Genomic DNA, 22,052 nt, shown 5'->3' with positions numbered 1-22,052 from the left:
TACAATTCATTTTCTCCATAACTGATAACATTATTAATGGCTTAAAATGCCAAGAGATGCTGACACTTTAATTGTGGTTGTTTCTGCATGTTTATTTTGCAGCTTTTATTATAATAGCTATTTGCGGTCTAATTATATTGTCTTGTTCAATATCATTCTGAATATAGAATTTCAATATAAAGTAGCTTTAATATTTGTTTAATCCATGTTACATATAACCGTGTAAATTCCTAAATAACCTTGACTCCATCAACAGACACCATGTTAGTGCTATGACAGAGAAAATAGAACATGGAACATAAGAATGATAGGGTTGGAAGGGATCTTAGAGTCTTTCAGTCCAACCTCCTGCTCAAGCAGGACACCTTACATCAGACATGTCAAACACAAGGCCCGGGGGCCAGATGCGGCCCGTGAAGTGGTTTCATGTGGCCCGCAAAGCCATCCTGGAAACAGTGAGGGAACGCCCCCCTCTGCCTTGGCCCTGGCCCAGGCCGGCCGGGAGCCAATGTACAATTTTGTGGTGGTGGCCATCTATGCTGAAATGCATTCAGTCTTAGCTCCACAAGGCCATCCAGAAACAGCGAGGAACCAGCCTCTGCTGCATCGGCCCCGCCCCCTGGGTGCATGTTGGGGAGGTGTCACTCTTTGTGAGGAATGAAGAAATGCACCATGCCTTGGCGCTTGCCCCGGTCCCACCCCCTTCTGCCAGAGACCCTCAGATCTGTCCCATTCCTGCCCAGGCTCCCACAGGCACCCTTGACACGAACGATGTAGTGCTGGCCATGCCCACCCAGAAGGCCACACCCACTCCATCCACGCCCACCCAGTAGGCCGCACCCACCCAGCCCCCCAAGAGCAACCGCAATGCTGATACGGCCCTCAATGAAATTGAGTTTGACACCCCTGCCTTACATCATTCCAACATATGGCTTTCCAATCTCTTCTTGAAAACCTGCAGTGATGGAGGACCTACAACTCCAGAAGGCAAGCTATTCCATTGATTAATTGTTCTTACTGTCACAAAGTTTCTCCTTACTTCTAGGTTTTAACTCTAGGTTGGATCTTCCACCCGTTACTTCTTGTCCTACCCTTAAGTGCTTTGGAGAATAGATTGGCCTCCTCTTCTCTCGACAGCCCCTCAAGCATTAGAAGATACTATCATATCACCCCTTGTCTTTCTCCCTGTTAGACTAGACCAGCTGGCTCATGAATTCTGGGAGTTGAAGTCCACGAGTCATAAAAGAGCCAAGGTTGCCTACCCCTGGACTAGACATACCTAGTTCCCTTAGCCATTTGTTGTATGGTTTAGCCTGGGATCCCTTATTATCTTTGTTGCTCTTCTCTGCACTCTTTCTAAAGTATCAACATCTTTTTTTGTATCATCTATTCTAGACCAAAACTAGACATAGTATTCCAAGTGTGTCCTCAGTAGTGCAGTATAAATATTAACCTGGTACAACTTTATTGGCATTCAAATGGTTCATATGTATCTCAAAAAAAAAAAATAATAATAAAGCTTTTGTAACCATTTGCAGGATCTGGGCTTGCACAAACCCCCACCTTTCATGCTTCTTTTCAGCCTCTTTTATTTAATCTGACAGTGAGATATGAAGCACCATTTTACATGGCATGAGAAGTGCTGCCTATATCGCTTGGATCAAGTCCGCCTATAGCAACGAAGCCATTTAAAATGAGGTTTGTGTTCACATGACCTAACAATTCAGATATTTCTTCACACCTTCAGCTTTCTTGGCAACAATGACAGTCCTCTAATAATGTTGTATTATTCACCAATACATTGAATTGAATTCTGGGACATTTGGGCCTATTTGTGAACCTTCAGTTGGTCTAATACAGTATTAGTCAGTTACCTCAATATTTTTACTGTCAGCCAAAGAGTGTCGGTTGGCAGGGACTAGAAGATGGGTTTTTTCCACATTGGCCCCTGCTCTATGGAACATCCCCCCACTGGAGATTAGAATGGCCCCAAAGCCATACATACATACATACATACATACATACATACATACATACATACATATATATGCAGGTCTTGACGTATTCGGGTCTTTTCCCGTGTAAGATTGAGAGTATCTTGGCAACGTTTCGACGAGGTACTCTCAATCTTACATGGGAAAAGACCCGAATACGCCAAGACCTGCATACCTGTACCCATGAAAATCTACGAAAACAAATATATATATATTGGATGTTTCTATTATTTTAAAATGTTTTTAGTATTTTCATTGTAATATATATGTTTGAATTGTAAGCCATTGACTAAGAGGAAGGAAGGAAGGAAGGAAGGAAGGAAGGAAGGAAGGGAGGGAGGGAGGGNGGGGAAGGGGAAGGGGAAAATGAAGGAGAGAGAGAGATTAGAGAGAAAGAAAGATTTGGGCTTTCTTTCCCAATGCCAATGTAGTTTGTGCTGGGGTTTCATGTGACTTGGAAAATATCAAATTTAGCCATTTAGCTATGAGATCATAAACAAGACTGAGAAGATTTACAATACCCAAGTGGAAACTGTATTCTCTTTGAGGATACATAATTTATCTATTTGACTAAAATTGACTTTTCCTACTTGGTACAACAGCTTAAAATCTGCTTTTTTTACAATGACAAAGAAAATAAGCTAAAAAAAGGAAGAAGCTATGAGAAGAGTATGGACACATAAAACTCTACCCAATTAGATTTTGTTGAGGTTGAAGACTAAAAAATCAAGCCCAAGGTTTCCACTTGTGGTTTTTAAAGGAGGGTTGAATGAGGACAGAGGTAATATAAAACTGTCCAGGATGGAATTTCTAAGCACAGAAAGACTCAGTAATTAGGATGTTTGTGTAAGACAATGATAATACTCATATAGAGCTGAAATCTTTGATTGTTTTCCAACAAAGCCTTGAATATAACAAGTTCAATTATGTATTGTAACTTATTTGTAAAAGAGTAGTAATAATCAGTGCCAACAAAGGATAGCTAAGATGGAGAAAATATGGAATGGGAAGTTCTGAAAACAAATGCTAATATTATAGAGTAATCACAATTCTGCTGAAGTCAGTAGATGCAGGGAAATATTCTAGTAACAGTAACCCCTATAATGGCAATAATTTTATCAGGCCAATGGAAATTTCACACAAAGTGGCAAGCTTTCAACTGGCAAAATGTTAAAAGTCCAGACAACAGTCATATCAGATGAAGAATCTGTACTTTGAAACAACATATTTATTGAATAATCTTACTTCATTATTACTGTATATCATAAAATACAGATTAAAATACAGAACTTATGGACCTGATTACCGACTCTTTTATTCTCGTATGGATTTTGGATCATACATTTCTATCTGCCTCTTTTTCTTCTTCTTTAATTCTGATAACACAATTAAGGAAACGGGGCTTATCAGTAGGATCCTGAAAAATGTTTATTATTTTTTGGGGAAGAAGTCATTTTAAAAGAAGAATATTGCTCATTTAAGTATGAAACTTTTATTATTGATCCTCACTATTTTACAAACTAAGAGATCTCCAAATAACCCAATAGGCAAAGTTATTACACGATAAGAAATTCTCCTGTACAAGGGTCACTGGAGTCAAATAAGAGCACAATAGTTCTCCTTTTAATATAGCTTGCACCAAAAAATTTCCAACTGAATTGAACACATAAGCATGTTCTAATATCAACTGCCTGGAAAAAAAGCCTGGGAGATTTAAAATAGAAAGATAGCACAAATTTATTCCTTTAAAAATTAATCTGAAGGTGCTATCCTATGCCCACTCTTTAATTTACTATTTCTAGCCTGTCTGTCTTGCTCACACAGCCCTTTGAAGGAAATACCACCAAACTCAATTACATTTAAGTAAACATGCATAAGCCTATGCATTAAGAATGATTCACTTGCACCAGGCAAAACATTAAGAGAGATGAAAACAAGTACAGATTGTACACAACAGCATGCTACCTGTAGTACTCAGCGAAAAAATGTGGACAGCTAAGCATTTCATGCTCCCTCCTACTCCAAATTTCCTTTTTTCATATTAAAAATATGCACTCTCAAATATTAAACACAGGATTAGATTAGAACCAAGCAAGAAAGATGGCATAAAGTTCCATTTCTAATGTTAATTTTATTTCTTATAATTTACAAAACACCTTTTCACCGTAGCATGTTTTATTTGTTTAAGCTTTCCAGTCAAATTCTCCAGTTACTTTTTTTCATATGGAGTATTATACTACTGTGTAAAATTGTAGGCAATTGCATACACTTCTGTGGGACTTTTGTTTCTACACTGTATCTCAGTAATAATGATGTGACGCTAGAACAGTGGTGGCAAACCTATGGCACGGGTGCCAGAGGCGGCACTCAGAGCCCTCTCTGTGGGCACACGCGCCATCGCCCCAGTCCTAGGCCTTCAGCTGGGTTTTATAAAACCTTTTCGCTTTAGGCCTCCGCCGCCGTGTACAAAAAAAAGAAAAAATCAGTCAATTTCAACTTCTTGCGGGGAAAAAAAAGATCTTGCAAAGTTGGAATTGATTGATGGAACTTTTTAGTCCCACCCAGTCTGCCGTTACCATCGCAGCCATGCCCACCCAAGGGGCCACACCCACACAATGGGCCACACCCACACAATAGGTCACGCCCATCTGGCACTCAACGATGCATAAGTGGGTTTTGGGTTGCTGTTTGGGCACTCAGTCTCTAAAAGGTTCGCCATCACTGCGCTAGAATATATACTGGTGTACTCTCCTCACTTTGAAATGTTTCTCCATGTTATGCAACACCATTTCAGTGCAAACGTGGTTGGCCTGGCAGAAGCAAATAAGCATTAATATATGACAGAGACTCTTCTAACTTTGGTAGCTATGATGTGCAATATCCCTGAGACAAGATTTATCTGTACCACAAATTCATTTGGAAGGTTAACTTATTTATGACATGGAATGGATCTGATAATAGTGAGCTATCCTGAAGATAGTACCAATCTGTCAGGATTATGAAGATAATATACAGTAACAACACTGAGCACTCTAAACAAGTACAGGTAGCCTTCAACTTACAACAGTTCTTTTAGTGACCGTTCAAAGTTACAATGGCACTGAAAAAAGTGACTTATGACTTTTTCACACTTATGACCACTGCAGCATCCCCATGGTCACATGATCAAAATTCAGATGTTTGGCATCTGGTTCATATTTATGACATATTAATGTCCTGGGGGTCATATGATCAGCTTTTGTGACCTTCTGACAAGCAAAGTCAATGTGGGAAGCCAGATTCACTTAACAACCATGTTACTAACTTAATAATTGCCATGGTTCACTTAACAACAGTGGCAAGAAAAGTAATAAAACGGAGCACAACTCACTTAACAAATGTTTCACTTAGCAACATAAGTTTTGAACTCAATTGTGGTCGTAAGTTGAGGACTACATGTAAGGTCTTTGTCAAGTCAAATTCAACTTCTAGGAATATGTCCATATGGTTTTCCTTGCAACAATTTGAAAGTGGGGATTTTTATTTTTATTTTTTTACTGCCAAGTTAATCTATGGATTTAAGGTCTCCTGGTGGTCTCCTGTTCAAGAATTAGCAAAGTCTAACCCTACTCTGAAATTGGTCAAGATAGTTTCAAAATAATATTAATATTTTATTATTTTAGGAATAATTTCTAATTGTGAAACTTCGCTTATTCTGCAAGTCCTATTTTAACACTAAATATTAAAACTGCTTCAGTATTAGTTCAAGAGACACCTCAATGCTTTGAATCCATGAAAACAGATCTGAATAGAATTTTACATTTTAATAGCAAATTCATTATAATTATAATTATAAGCCCTTTGAGGTCCCAAGAATCACTGACATTACCGATATAAAAGAATATTAGTGTCTCAGGGTTAAATTGTGGGATCCTTGGTGTTGTCTATGTTTGGTTACTTATCTGCAGATGTTTCATTATGAAACTAGGTAACATCATTAGTGCTAGCAATGAATTATAATGAAACATCTGTAAGAAAAATGCTCCAGGAGACCTTTTTAACAGGAACAGAAATCTATTTCAAGACAATGTGCCTAGGATTTAAGCCTCCACAATTATGGTGTACCACTGCAGAAATTCTCTGGTGGATATAGGTAAGGGCAGGCATCATGAGCCACAGAAACAAGAATGTGTGTATGAGCCAACACAGATCAGATAGCACAGATGGGTTTCATATCACAATTCAGCACAGAACCATTAGATTAGAGTAGCTGATTAAATATAAGCAGTATGGAAACTATTAATATAGTAGGATTTGAGGACTTCATTGAAAACATGTAGTTGCTGCCTTCACACCTTGTGTTCACACAAGTATGTTATTTTACACATTCATACAGGATGGTATAGGAGTGCTATACAATATGTGTGCTTTCTGAGGCCAAAATTGCAGGATAATGACAGATTTGAGTTTATAAATGTGGACTACCATATTTTCTTGAAAGCAAGAATGGTATAATTGCAAAACTGGGGTCCAATAGTGAAAATAATTTTTGTTGGAAAGAAAGAGTTGTGGGAAACCAAACTGCACAAAAAACATGAGGGGTGGATTAATTACACCCTCCATTCTTTCTAGTATGGAGACAAACTGATTCTTATTTTGGGGGGGTGGCCTAGGCCTAAAGAGATGCTGGACTTAGCAAAAAGATTTGGGACAATGAAGGTACCAGATAACCAAGATCAAAATGGCAGTTTATGATCCAACAAACTGTAAGATTGGTCACATCCTGACAAGACAGTTTGAATATGTATAAAGACAATTTCTAGAAGATTATTTTAGAAATGGGAAATTCAAATATAGTGTTCTTTCATCTTAAACTCAGTGTAAATTATTTAGTTTTTTAGATACCTTTCCCACATAGAGCGAAACACATAATATCTAAAGGATTTCTATTTATTTCACCTCAACAATTATGCCAACTTCTTCTTATATTCAGCTGTTTCAATTTCCTCTGCCTTTTTTTTTTTTTTTTGCTTAAAATCTGTTTATTATATATTTCAAAATGTATCTGAAATAAACCGGAATTCCAATTACTGTCTGTGTTATGAAGTTCACTGGGTGACCTTGAGAAAGTAACTGTTCTCCTTAGTCTAAATTACATGATTGTTTGGAGAATAAAATTATATATTCTGCTTTCAGCTCCATATGTAATAAGTAAAATAATGTTACATCATTTTTGTATCTAATTTATAAATTGTATGTAATACTATTTTTAGAATGGCTTTGAGACTATGATTTTCATATTGTTTTAATAGATGTCTTAAGAGGTTCAAGGATTATTATAAGATAAAATTTTAGGAAGAAATAATAATGCCACAATAATACCCTTTTTCCTTTCAAGTAGGCATCATGCCATACACAATAAAGATACTAAGAAAAAATTACAAATTTGAGACAAAAGCATTTCTTTAAAAATTGAAAAAAAATACAGAAAACACTAAAAAGCATCACTAGACTTAAAAATCTAAAGGAAAATAAATCAGATTTATTTCTAAGTCAACTTTTGTGGAATTCTTTTCCCATAAGGAAATGAACCTCTGCTATAGTATAATTGAAATAATAAAAAAAAAATAATATGGTAGTGGCTAATATGGTACTGAAAAGTCTTCTGGGGCCTTCATTAGCTTTTGCTTTCTCTGGAATATTTTTTCTTGTGTTAATATTTTTAAATACAGGGATACCTTGAATGTTATTGCGCTTTGCTTTATTGTTCTTTGCAGATACTGTATTTTTTTTAACAAGATCCTCCACTAGCAAAAATATTGACTCATTGAAGTCTCAAATGATGATTACCATTTTTTATCAATAAAGTATTTTTTAATTAAGGCACGAACATTTTTAGATATAATGCTACTGCACATTTAAGACTGCATTATAGTAAAAGCATAACTTTTATATGCACTGGAAAACTAAAAAAATGTGTGACACACTTTATTGAGATAGTTTATTGCGATATTCAATTTATTGTGATATTCAGTTTATTGTGGTGGGTTGGAACCAAACATGCAATATCTCTGAGCTATGCCTGTATTAAGCCAGAGCATTCACTGCCTGCCCTGAAAAAGAATAACAATATTCTTATTCTGATATTCCTAATACAAAGTCTTTACTTATATATGGCACTGATTTATCTACAGCAGTTTATTCTAGGGCCTCAGACAATTGGGTTCCTTATTCCAAATTGTGTCCCATGGTTTAAACTACTATAAAGATGACCTAGAATTACTGAGGTGTAATATACATAAAAGGTACAGTTTGACACAAATGTAACCAAGTGTGCTGAAACCCATCTTACTAATATAAATTTCATGGCTGAGCATAAATTTTAAAAAAAACCCTCCCTATTTACGATCCTGTAATTCTTTAATTCGATGTAGAATCAGGGGCGACTGAATGGAGCTGAGCGTTTACTGGCTGCAAAGAAAATATATCTGCTGCAAACTCTGTGTGGCATTAGGAATGGCTGAGCATAAATGGCACCTCAAAAACCTTCAACCTATTTGGGGACAACTAAAAGCAATGTTTCAACAAAGGTCACCAGGAGAGAGATAAATTAGCCAACAAAGTAGGACCCAGCAGTGAGAAACTTTTTTTTCCACAGTCTTCTGTAGACAATTTATTATTCTTCATCCTTGCTATTTCTTAAGAACTTATGTTGTTCTTGGGTGAAGGGGGGGAGTGGCCAACAGAAACACAGATAAATAAAATAAAACATTTATAGGAAATTCAGCAAACTTGCCTTTTTTTTAGAGACTAAGAAAAAGAAACATTTTTTCACTTCCCCCCCCCCAAACCAACAACCCTGTGGGATAGATAGGCTGACAGCATACAACTTGCTCAAAAGCACCAAGTTAGCTTTCATCGTTGAGGATAGGCTTCATCCTGAATCTCTGAGATACCCACCCGCTCAACAATTTTATGATTCTCAACACTGACTTCTATAAACATTTCAGCTCATTTATACAACAAACATTCTTCAAGAAGTATACTATGTCCGATGAAGTAAACATGCACACTTCCAAAATTACTGAAAATCAAGGCATACTCTTCTTCAGTCTTACTTCTTAAAGCCCTCTTGGAGGACAAGTGAACAATAGGAACTACTCAGTGACAAGACATATGGGAGGAAAAAGAATCCTTATTCATGAAGAACCTGAGATGAAGAAAAAATTCAGTTGCTCATCTTATCAAAGCCTTTGGTCTGCAGAAAAATATGGTTTATTCTAGTACAGCCAACATTTCTGTTCTTGAACAAACCTCAAAAAGGAGGCCACAACATCTTCTAGATCAGTGATGGCGAACCTTTTAGAGACCGAGTACCCAAAAACTGGCCTTGCCCATGTTCTACCCCCTGCCCCGCCCCTGCCCCGCTTCCACCCCATCCCCCACCCCACCTGCCCGCAGGGCCACTCACCGCCTGCAGGGCCCACCACAGATTGCCCAGGCAGCCCAGCAGCGCCATGGTGGCCACACCCTCTGCCCGCACCCCGCAGCATCAACTGTGTGGGATGGGGCATGAGGGCAGAGTCTTGTCTACGCTGCCTGGCTGCCATGTCCTTGGCTGCCTTGCTTTGTGTGGGCCATGCTCGGGGGCGACTCTCCTCCAGGGGGCAACGGCACATGTGCCCACAGAGAGGGCTCCGAGTGCCGCTTCTGGCACGCGTGCCATAGGTTCGCCACCACTGTTCTAGATGGTTTGCCAGGTTTTTTTTTAATTCTCAACTCTGACCCATACAACTTATGATCTGTAAGCAAGTGCTTGATAACCCTAGTTTTCTTACTCTAAATCAGAAAACCCCAATATGAAATGTATAGATTACCATATATGGTAGCAGACAAACTATGTTTGGCATATCACAAATTGTTAGACCATTTCAGATAAAACAGACTGCAATCCATTCAACTGATACACATACACACACACACACACACACACACACACACGAATAGCTGCACAATGTTTTGTGATTTTTCTCCCCATTGGTAGCTCTATGATCTCACTACCTAAGAGCACCTCTAGCGGTACCAGAAGGGATCATAAGAGGCAACCAAAGAAAAGGAAACCAATAAAACCCTGTGCTGTTTGGAGGATTCATCGGAGTCATTTGCATATACAGAGCAGAAAATCCTTATAGTAATCTTCCTATCAATAACACTATCCGGTGGAAAATCTCTTGCACATATCCCACTGAAAGAGTACAGTAAATCTTTTTTTTTTTATCCAAAATTTACTTATCTTTACCTTTACTTCACAACATGTCTACAGTTTAGCTTAGTTTCTCCCTTTGGTAGTTGTTCCCAACTGTGAAAAGTCTAATTTCTCATACTCCTCTATCCCAGTTTATTTGCTCCTCTGACATATAACATCAACACAGAAATAAATCCATACACATATATCCCTTGATTCTATGAGGAAACACTGAAATTCCAAGGATCAAAACCACTATTAAGGAAGGGTATTCAACTTGGGTAATCGAGTACAAACTATTATCAAAGAGCACCAAACAATCCTTAATTATTATACTTTTGCCTTCACTAATGAGCATCATTTGGATTTTCTGCTTAAAACACCAAAACACATTTAATTCTATTCCTTCCCTTGTTTTCCTTTAATTTTTATCCAATCCCTATTTCTTCTATCATTCTCTAAATACATAAAGAGAAACAGATCATAAAGCAGATTTGACCACCATGCACAATGCAATCTATCTAGACATACACACACATAGCAAAAATAATAAAATATACAACCATTTTAAAGATGAAAATACCAACTGACAGATGTTATAACCTAGTAGATTTACTCTCCCGATCCCCCACTCAGGTTTGTTAAAAGTATTCTTATTTTATGTGGCAAATGAAGGAGCTCAAGGAACCAGGGGTGGAGACACTGATTTCTTCTGGAGCAATGTGGATTCTTCCTTGTGGTTTTGTGGAGGTGACCTTTCCAAGAGTCAGTAGACAATGGGACTGACCACATCAGTCTACCCAGGATGGAACTTTTTGGTTGCATAGTTTTATTAAAGAAGAGTATAGACTCAGAGTCAGGGAACTCGAAGTTCAAATTTAACCTCAGCCCTTCATTCATTTATGAAAATCGTTACCTTCTACATGTAATAGAAAACTGGCCTGCTTCTCTGGGCTGCATCTAACATGCTAAGTAATCATGTTAAGTATTCAGAGTTGAGAAGACATCTGCTAGGCTTTCGAAAGGCTTATGAAAAGGAAAGAAACAGCAAAAAATAGCTTTAGAGAGAAGTGCCTGCACTTTGATTCTAGTCAGTGTCTCTTCTATGAAACCAGAAACCTTTCTGGAAGAGACTGAGAGGCCACCCAACCCTCATTCAAAGGAAACCTCCTTCCTAGAGAACACATATGCATTGGGTCTCTTTCTTCTATTTCATCCTATAATCCCAGATAAGGGTTTTACAAGTTCCACGAAGCCTGTGGGATTTGTGAGCTATCAGACCTGCCTTTACTCCTGCCATCTATGAATGGGGCTGTTAGACCAAAATCTTTAGAAAAGGTATTCTAAGGATCGGATTCCTGATCCTACGGAGCTACATGGCCTCCAAGAGCACTGAGCGCTTCAGACATCTGACACGTTTATAGCACCGAGCAGGTTCTACAGAGCCAGGAGTTTCTCTTGACTGTTCTAGTTATCAGATGGAAGGTGACTTGTTTTGCGAGGCCCACGATAAATAGGGATGGACTTGTTCTGCAGGGATTCCTAGAGTTGGCTATTTCTGTTTTAGGAAGCTGTTCGGGACATACTCTTCTTGGGTTTTCAAAGATCTCCCGTGTCTTCCGCAGAGCGCTCTATGTGGACATGGAGGTCGTATTTCTCCCAGATACAGCGAGAGATCTGCGCGGGTGTCGCCGTGCGAATGCCTTTATAGGACGACCTGAAGGGGGTCAAACCTTCTCGCCCGGTGCGTCGTGTTAATTAAGCCCACTTTTATCTAGCTTTCTGACAGCCCCCTTTCCTTCTTCTGGCTCCCCTTCAGCTAATCCTCCTACACAGAGATGGAGAACAGATCTCCGTCCCCCACCTACCCCCCGTAGAGCAGAGAATGGATACGAGCAGGCGAGGGAGAAGGCACTAGGAGTTGCACTTACCGGGCTCCGGAAGGGAGGTCGAATGAAGGAAGGAATGAAGAAGAAGAAGTGGAGGAGAGACTCAGAGAGTCAGCTGTGGCAACCAGCAGCTCCTCCTTCCTTTCCTCCTCTTCCTCCTTGTCCCCGGGACTTCAAAGATCGGGGAGCGGGAAAAGAGGACCGCGCTCCAAGCGGTGTCTGTCAGCGGCGTCTCCCCCCCCAGCGCCCCCGGGTTCAGGCGCCGCCGCCCGTGCCTGTGCGCTCGCCCATCGCAGCGCCCTCTCGCCGCCTGCTGCCTTGGCCGCCTCCCATTTCCGAAGAGCTCAGGGCGCACAAGCGGCCCCCTCCCCTCTCCTCCCCCTCTTTCCTTCCCCCTCCCCCGCCTCTCTCCTGCCAACAACGCCCCCCGCGCAAGAGCGCATCGATTGCACCGGGCGACGGCGCTGGCCGGAATATCTTGGCTCCTTAAGGAAAATGGTGGGGAGGCCGCAGAAGCCCGGGCACATTATATAACGCCTTTCAAAAGTGGGAGGGGAGGACTGTGGGTGAGCAAGGGGGCCTAAAGGCACGGCAAAGCAATGGAGGCGAATGTAAGGAAGGAAAGGCGAAATGAAAAATGAACACTCCCCGCCACCTCAGGCCAGCCCTCATGCTGTAGCGGGTGTGTTTTGCAGGCCCCGTTGCAATTCACGAGTATCTACTTCAGAATCGCCTCCTTTCCTTTTAATGCATTTATCACCAAATCTCTCGAGGCTGTGTAAAAAACGGAGCCGCACGGGCTCTAGCCCCCTAGACCTTCTCTTTCGAGTAATAATGGTTGTTTTTGTTATCGCCCCCTCTTCTCCAGTGCATTCGCCGAAATCGGGGAGGCGGGTATTTAAAGAGAATCTACGTAGGCCTTTAAAATGTCTGAGAATAAGAAAGGAGCTGGCAAGGAAGGCAGGCTAAAAATGGGGGAAGAATATTAATTTGTCTACGGCGAGTTTCAGCCACTCAGAAAATGCTGCGGTCTGAACTGAGGTCCCCGTCTTCCTCGCCAGCCCCTACCCCTTCGCTCTCCCCTTTCTCTTTCCAGCTTTCCTCCAATTTCTTCTCCCCTCCCAATCCCCAGTACAAAGGAATGGGAGATGCCTGGAGCTTTTTTTGGCAAGGCAAGACTCAGGAGCAACAGAATCTGGGAGGAAAAAAATTAAAGAAAGGAAGAGACGGATTGGATCTGGATTCATGAACTGGAACTGGATTCATGAACAAATTCGTGATTTTTTAAAATCCAGGCAAAGAGAGGAAGGAACGAATAACATAGCCTTTGCTGAAATAACTATGGCTGGCACAAAAGTGTAAAGAGACTGGATACCTTGAACTAATTAATCCATTAATTTAGAATGCATTTTTGTATCTCCTTTCATCCGGGCTAACAGAAGATTTGATGGTAATAGGAGATACAAAAATGCATTCTAAATTCATGGCTGGATTAGTTCAAGGTATCCAGTCTCTTCACACTTTTGTGCCAGCTATGGTGATTTCAGCAATTGTCTGGTTTTCAACATAAGCTGATTTCATTGCTTTAAGTGAAAATTAAACTTTTTGAGTTTTTGGGATTACAATCACTTTCTCTTGTTCCATGCAAAAAGTATACTATCTGAAAACAAATGGATGCTTTCATGAAAGAAAGGCCCAATTCCCTCCATCTCCAACTCTTCTTGGGGCAGTATATATCTTTAAGTGGGGATACTGTGCATTTCCCAATGCAAAGAGACTCACTGGAGCAGAAATGGAATCCTCTATTCTGTGGCAAAATTCTGCTAATCAGAGACATGGATACCCCATGAGGAAGTCAGTACCAGATTGAACCTTTTATTTATTATATCCGATTTATGGTCAATGTCTGTAAGAAAGTTTTGATTTAATAATTCACCCATATTCATTAGTGTGGAGTAAGAAAAAAATAATTACATTTACAAAGAACTGGCAATAGTTGGTCCACTGTTCTGATTCTTTAATTCATAAAGTCTGAATTAAGAAATTTGCTCCCATCCTTCAGCCATTTAAGTCAATTACATGCCACTTCAAGAGCAGGCACAACTCTAGGTGACTCAAACTGAATAATTACAATTAAAACAATAAAGCCTTCCCCCAAGGATAATAAAATTAAGTTAGTAAATATATACATTAGTAACAACATGAAACCATACCTTGTGTAATAGTATTGTATATATAACATTACAAGCAATGAGTTCTACACAGTAAATACCAATGATTCTTAATCACATTTCACTTGACAACCATAAAAAAGAGCTAGCAGGGAAAAGAATGATATTTTTGACAAGGTGATCAAAAGAAGTAGCTGTCAAAAATATTTTCAGGAAGAGGATTTGGCACAACAAATAATTAATAATCATAACATTTACTTTCCCAAAACATGACCATCTATAAAAGCCAGGATAAGAAGGTAGAAATTCTCTTATGACATAAAGAATGCAATTAATTAAGGAAAAATGTGTTATATTTTAGGTTATAATTAGTGAAGAAGGGACATTAAACTTGATATTAATGGAAAACCAGCATATCCTAAGGCTGTCAACTAGACTGGGAAACTGAGAAAATATTCTAAGAAATGATTGAGCCCAGCCTTTTTAAAACATGTTTCACACACTGCGTGCACATAGCAAAGGGCAATATTTTGATCACCTGGTCACATTATCAGACGCCCCTGAGCCCACCTTTTCTTCTTAGGACTCTCCTTCTTCATTCTACATATCTAGAGAAAGCCTTAACTAGGGCTACCAGAAGTTATCAAAGCAAAAAGTTATGGTTTTCTATGCTTTGTCCCTGCCATCCAGTGGTTTTTCAGAAATTTGCAGTTAAATTCTGGCACGCTTTTATTTTAGGGCTCTTCCACAACATGTCCCTAACCATGGGACAAGTATGTCACAGTCTCCACTCTTTTTTATCCTGCTCTCATGATGTTGGCTTCTCTCAAAACAGTTTCCATTGATACGATCTATTACGTTTTATCGACAATCTAACTGTTGATGTGCCCAGCACTGGAAACTAGCTCTTATTAGCTATTTCAGGTTGTTGTAGGCTGGGGTGGGGGAAAAACCTTGGCTCTTTTATGACTTGTGGACTTCAACTCCCAGAATTCCTGAGCCAGCCATGCCATTCTGGGATTGAAGTCCATAAGTCATAAAAGGGCCAAGGTTCCCCATTCCTGTTGTAGGTACAGCCCCTTCCTTTCAATCAACGTGTTGTTTTCCGTAGCCGCGTAAACTGCAAGACTGATTTAGACATCTAGCTTCTACAAAGGGTTCCTTGTTCTTTTGGACAAAAAACTGGACCTTCACTAGAAGTTCAAAGAACAACCATAGTGTTTAATGTTTCCAATTTAAACTGGAAAAAGAGTCAGTTTCTGGCACTTGTTGTCTGCTAATTCTATCACCACTGACTACACTATAGGTTTTCCACTTTTCTATTGACAAGGAATTTAGCATGGCCATACCTTTTAATAGTTTTACTACTGTTCTTATTTTCTGGGACTCACAGATGAGTGCTATATATATCACTCAAATGATCTTGGGATCAGTATCACGTGGCTGTAGTTCCTATGGTTATTTATGCAATACACTGCAGATACCTATGTCATCTTTGTCATTTTGCCTTCTATTCCATATTGGCCCTGGCGCCATTACGTGCCATGATGTTATTATAGATGGGCTAATAATAATAGCATGTTCTCTATTGGCTATCCTCCTGTTACTTCAGGATTCTGACATCATTAATCAAGGATTGAGCTTCTTCATTATCAGTACTTTCCTGTTTCAGCTTGTGCCCTCATGCCTGCATCTATCAGCTCAACTATTTGTGAATAAGGATTTATCTTCTTCCAGAAGAACACCACTCATATTCAGAAATGGCCTGATTGATATGTTATAGTCACAGAGCAGTTTGGAAGGAGCATCTGGAGAGCTTCCTCCTTCTGTTTCATTACATGTTCTACTTTAGCACCTTTCACTAACAGACAACTTGACAGGAGACTAGAACCCTGTAGCTGATCTATTGAGAACTACCTTAAATCAGGGACAGTGATTGGTGGTTGATTTTTTCCTATAACAAGCAAGCTTGGTGGGCAGAAACATACCAGGAACTTTCCTTGACCTACATCAGACATGTCAAACACAAGGCCCGGAGGCCGGATGCGGCCCGCGAAGTGGTTTCATGTGGTCCACGAAGCCATCCTGGAAACAGTGAGGGAACGGCCCCCGCTGCCTTGGCCCTGGCCCAGGCCAGTCGGGAGCCAATGTACAATTTTGTGGTGGCCATCTTGGTACTTGCCCCGGTGGACCATCCCTTGGCATTTGCCCCAGTCCTTCTGCCAGAGACCCTCAGATCTGTCCTACTCCTGCCCAGGCCCCCACAGGCACCCTTGACGGGAATGATATAGAACTGGCCACGGCCACCCAGTAGGCCACACCCACTCCACGCCCATCCAGTAGGCTGCACCTACTCTGGCCACACCCACCCAGCCCCCCAAGGGCAACCACAATGCTGATGCGGCCCTCAGTGAAATTGAGTTTGACGCCCCTGGCCTACATTAAATAAGGACAATACCATTTGTCAGCCTCACTGCTATGGCAAAATAATGCTATTTTTACAGTAGCCATGGGAATAAGAGTTAACTCCCATTTCACAAATAGAGAACTAAGGCTGATACTGCCTATCTTGCACATTTGTACTTTACTTGCACATGAAAACAGGACAAACATGCTCTGCCAAGTGTCTTTTTTCTGCCATGTGCCCATGATGCTATCTTCATCTCATTCCCCAACCTGTACATAAATTCTCATTAGCTGTTCCAGCATTAAACAGGTAGTTTTCCTTCAAACTGGCAGCAAACCACAATGCTTCCAAGGTATGTAAAATCTGATGCAGTATGTGGTTAGCAACTGAGCTCTGATCAGCCATTTCAGGCTAGCCAAAACATATTCCCTCCCTCCTCCAGTCCTTGTGAACTCTCCTCCAGGGTCATAATGTCTTGGAAGTTGGAGAGTCTGTCTCTTAGAGTCCATATTTCAGTTGTCCAGTGGATCTCAATAGGTGGCAGGTTGGAAAGCAATTATGTCTTTCACTCTATCCATTACTTCCTGTACCTCAAAGATCAGCTATCTCTAAGCCCCTGGGCGGTGACAGGTTGGGAAGAACCTCTCTTCCATGGACAACTATTATACTGGGCAGCCCAAAAAGTGTAGTTGTATTGGAAAGTGCTGCACAAATGTTCAAAATAAATTCAGAACAATGTACATATAACTCAGACATTGTGATGCACACATCTATGTGTGTATGTTCCTACATGGCTTACAATCAATCTCAATCCATAATTTTTATAACTGCTAAACCATGAACAGTGGAAATAATGCAGATGGTAAACTAAAAGCCTTTCCCCATAGCCAAGTTAAAATGCTATTTACCTGTACTTGAACTGGCAGAGCATGTTCTGAGGGGTCTTTGGTGCTCTCTGAGCTTGCTTGTTTTCTTGCAGACGTTTCATTATATAACATACCCTAACTAGAGAGCATGTTCTCTTTGTAAAATGTCCTACCCGTTTCTCATTTTATTCTGCCTTTAAAGCCTCTATCCTTGCTTGCTACTGGAGAAAATCCTGATATGAATATGTAGTTCATTTTAAGCAAAACTATTCCCTAAATCCTCAGCCTTTACTGTTATTCACTTTGCTGAATATCACTAGCCAACAGGAAACCATCTCCCAACCTCAGCACTTTTGACATACAGTATGGCTAGTATTTTCTGTATCTCTTTAGTGATCTTTCTGTATCTTTCTGGAGTTTTCTGTATTCCTCTAGTAATAATCTGGAATTTTCCAGCCCAGATTTGCTAGCCCCACTCAAAGGGGTTATACATATTACAGAAGAATGAAATGGTAGAATCTCAGTTTGAGATAGTGAATTGTTCCACCTGAGATAGCATTGCAATTGCTGAATGCTATTGCAGTTAACCAACATAATCAGAGACATTTTGGGAAGTAAAATAAATGACGTATCCCAGAAAAAGAGGTTGCTTCTTGCTGTCCTGATTTTGATCTTGTGAAATTTACTTAATATGTTATTTCCATTTGAACGGATGCAATTGAAACTTAAAAATTCAGCCATTTCAGCATGATGTACATTTAGGCAGAGTACATTTAGCTACAGATGAAATGGAAATAGTTGTACCATTGTAATTTTTCACATATACAGTATATTTGTATTATATTTATATGTATATATACCTACATAATCATTTCCATGTGAGAAATGCACTTTAAGTTCCTCTCGTATACTTGAATGTAGTATTTCTCCTATTGCAACTTACATTAAGCCAGGTCATAATCTAACATAGTAGGTTGCAACCCAGCGTGGAAACAATTTCTATCATTTACATCACTATCCAAGTCCACGCATCTTAAGATTTCTGATGGTCAAAAAGTCCAGAGTCTCTTCTCCTCTACTTAAAACCTAAAATTAAATGCATTTTAGTCACAAAACTGCTTGTCAAACCCTGTATAGGGCCTTTCATAATTATCTTTTTTGGACAACAGATGTACAATTGTTAATTATTTGTTGCGCCAAATTAAAACCTCCTCCTCCTCCAGAAAGAAATTCTGACAGCTACTTTTTCTTGTCATTCACCTTTAATACATAAGTGGCTTTGACACATTTCAGGAATGTTTTCTCAACTTCCCAATGTAATTGATAGCTTTCAGATTCTCTGGTCTTCCAAGCACTACATCTTAGCTTTTCCAGGATCAGCTGAGCTCAGTGAGGTGAAATACCTGCTGTGACACAGTAAGAATACCAACCAATCAAAATACAGGACACAAAATATAGTACCTGCTGTAGAATGAGGGCAATGCAAATACTCACATTTATGACCACTGCGGCATCCCTGTGGTCACCTAATTGCAATTCAAGCACTTGGCAAGCGGCAGGTATTTATGATGGTTGCAGCCCATTGGGTCACATGACTGCCCTTTGCAAATTTCCCAGCTGCCTTCTGACAAGCAAAGTCAATGGGGAAACAAGCAACAAGGTTGCAAATCAGTCAGGTGATATCTTGCTTAATGACAGCAGCAAAAAGGATTGCAAAATTAGGTGTGGTCATGTAATGTCTCACTTAATGATTACGCTGCTTAACAACAAATTTTCTGGTCCCATCTGGGGTAATAAGTCAAGAACTACAGGTTGTCCTTGACTTATGACCACAATTGAGCCCCACATTTTTGTTGCTAAGTAAGACAGCTGTTAAATGAGTTTTGCCTCATTTTACCAATTGTTAAATGAATCACTGCAGTTGTTAAATTAGTAACACGGTTGTTAAGTGAATCGGTCTTCCCCCTTGACTTCGCTTGTCAGAAGGTCACATAACCTCGGGATGCTGCAGCTGTCATAAATGTGAACCAGTTGCCAAGCATCCAGATTTTGGTCCCATGACCATGGGGACGCTGCGATGGTTGCAAGCATGAAGAATGGTCATAAGTCACTTTTTTCAGTGCCGTTGTAACTAAATGAACTGTTGTAAGTTGAGGATTACCTGTACCTGTAATAGCAAACGCGCATGTAATATATGAATTACATGTAAGGCACACTTCATAGTTTAAAAAGTTTGTGCTTCTCTTTCAATGGAGCTTTACTCCAATAGATTATAAGCCTAAGTATGAGTAACACTTAACTGTGTGTTCAATGTATCTTTAGTAAAATATGCCACTATTTGCAGCTTCACCTTAGGTTAGGATTTAGCAACTGTGGTTTCTTTTGCCATATCTTTCCTTCTCTAACACACGTCTCCTGGCCACTGCCCAAATCTGCCCTGCTAACTGCTTTTCTCTACCATGTAGTCAGGTCATTGCCTTCCTCTCATCCCTGTCTCACAGATGAGGCAAATAAAAGTCATCCCAAGTTTTCCCAGTTTTCAAATAGCGTTTTCCTCTTATTCCAACATAATCTTGGTCACCGATACAGCTTGGCTTCACTTAACAGTACGGCTGCTGATATAGTCAAGGTTGGGATCAGCCCAGTTATTGCCACTTTAGGATCAATTGGCCTGCTCTGGTTGCTGGAACTGCCCTTCCAGAATCACCTGGCATGGGCTGCAGGACAAACCTACTCTCCGCCTCCATTGTGGCATCTGACTGCATAAACCCGATTGAAATGAAATTACACTTACTTACCATTTTATCTCTTAGATCTTACATGCTCTTTTTGTAAAAATAGATTTAAACTCTTTTGAGAGAGCCTTCACACCTGTGTTTAAAGAACAGGACTACGTCTGTACGGCCAAGAAGGTTCATTTAAAAAGTCTGGTTTTGCCATCTGTGTGTGGCAAGTTCTGCCATCATTGCAGGTATATTTCATGTTTTCTGCCGCATCTGCCAACAAGAGGATTTACCAGCTGACATGTTTATTGTTTTCATGATTTTGGGGAAAGTTGGGCAATACCATTTTGCATATTCCATTCTGACTTTGGCTGAACCAAGGGCTACCAGCCAAAAATTCAGATCTGGACTCCTTGATTATCGTGTTCATTGCCTTGCAACATGAGGCAAAGATGGAGTTTTGCTTGTTGTGTTAACTGCAATAGAAATGTGCTTCATCCATGCTCAGAAATAGACCAATTGGCTGTTTATAGACATTGCGGAGTTGTACGGAATGGGAGCACTGAAGCTGCTTCCTACTATTTCACTCATCTGGTTAGTTGGGCAACTTCATAGTGGCTCAATATATACTTGCCCAACCACACACACTTCGGTCCATGTCACAGAGAGTGCTTGGTGGTGGTTTTCCCTCCAACAGGCAGGAGTGGAAGTCAGGGAAACCAAACTTTCCTTAGCCTGGCCTGTAATATATTCATAAGGTCAGCATCCTTCACCAGCCCCACTATTGTTGCATCTTAGGAGTTAGCAAAGGAGGCAGCACAATTTATGCAGAAATACTTTTCTGCTAACTCAAGGATGATGATGGACAACATATTACCATGGCGATGGATAGGCACTAAGTGGCTCCATTTGGCCCGTAATGTCAACTGCAGAAAAAAAGGACATTGAAGAGTAGCATAAAGTACATGTGATACCCAAATTAAAAATATTAGAACAGATTGTTCCCAAATCCCTTCTTTAAGTAAAAGATATGGCCAAGATTTATGTATAACCTCATTTTGGGCATGCATAAAAACAAATACACGTGAATAGATTTTTAGCTGCAGTCTACCCACAGCAACCCTTCAAGGACTGTTGTGAGTCATGCTGGAGTCTACTTTCTTTTCAGGGGAGAGAGTGCCCCCTACTGAGCCACCTGCTCCACAACCTGCCACCCTGCACATGTTCTCCCCATGGCTCCCCTCTAATCGCTTGGTTGTACAGCGCCTTCCATGCAAACAGGTCAGGACTCCATGCCTGGTCTTTGGTTTTACCGGGCTGCGACTAATCAACATGCAGAGCCTTGCCTGAAGGATTACACAAACTGCACACACTTCAATTGCTTTCTCTCTCCATTTCCCCCCCCCCCCTTACTTTGCTTCTCTCCATCTTTCCCTCCTGGAGCCTGTCCCATCCCCCCTTTTTTCCTGGTTACCAAGCAACGGCACAAAGGGAAAGAACTAGTGTGGAGGCCAAGAGAGGGCCCTGAGCCCTTGCAAGAATGGAAGAGAATGTAATGTAACCCAATTGGAGCCTCCTCCAGCAAAAGCAAGCATAGAATTTTTGAGAGCAAAACCTATTGAAAGTTGAAATGGGGAGAGGGGGGGGGTCTGTTGGGGAAAGAAGAACACCCAGCGATCATGTTACACAAAGGGCAGCCAGGGCAAGTAGCCTAAATTCTGTAGCAGAAAAATAACAAGAAGTAACACCTACTAAATTAGAATGAAGGTAACGCAGGT

This window comes from Protobothrops mucrosquamatus, unplaced genomic scaffold (assembly GCF_001527695.2).
Source record: "Protobothrops mucrosquamatus isolate PMUCROS unplaced genomic scaffold, P.Mucros_1.0 scaffold212, whole genome shotgun sequence".
NCBI classification, from domain to species: Eukaryota; Metazoa; Chordata; class Lepidosauria; order Squamata; family Viperidae; genus Protobothrops; species Protobothrops mucrosquamatus.
The sequence above is the reverse complement of the archived record's forward strand: the minus strand, read 5'-3'. Positions refer to the sequence as shown.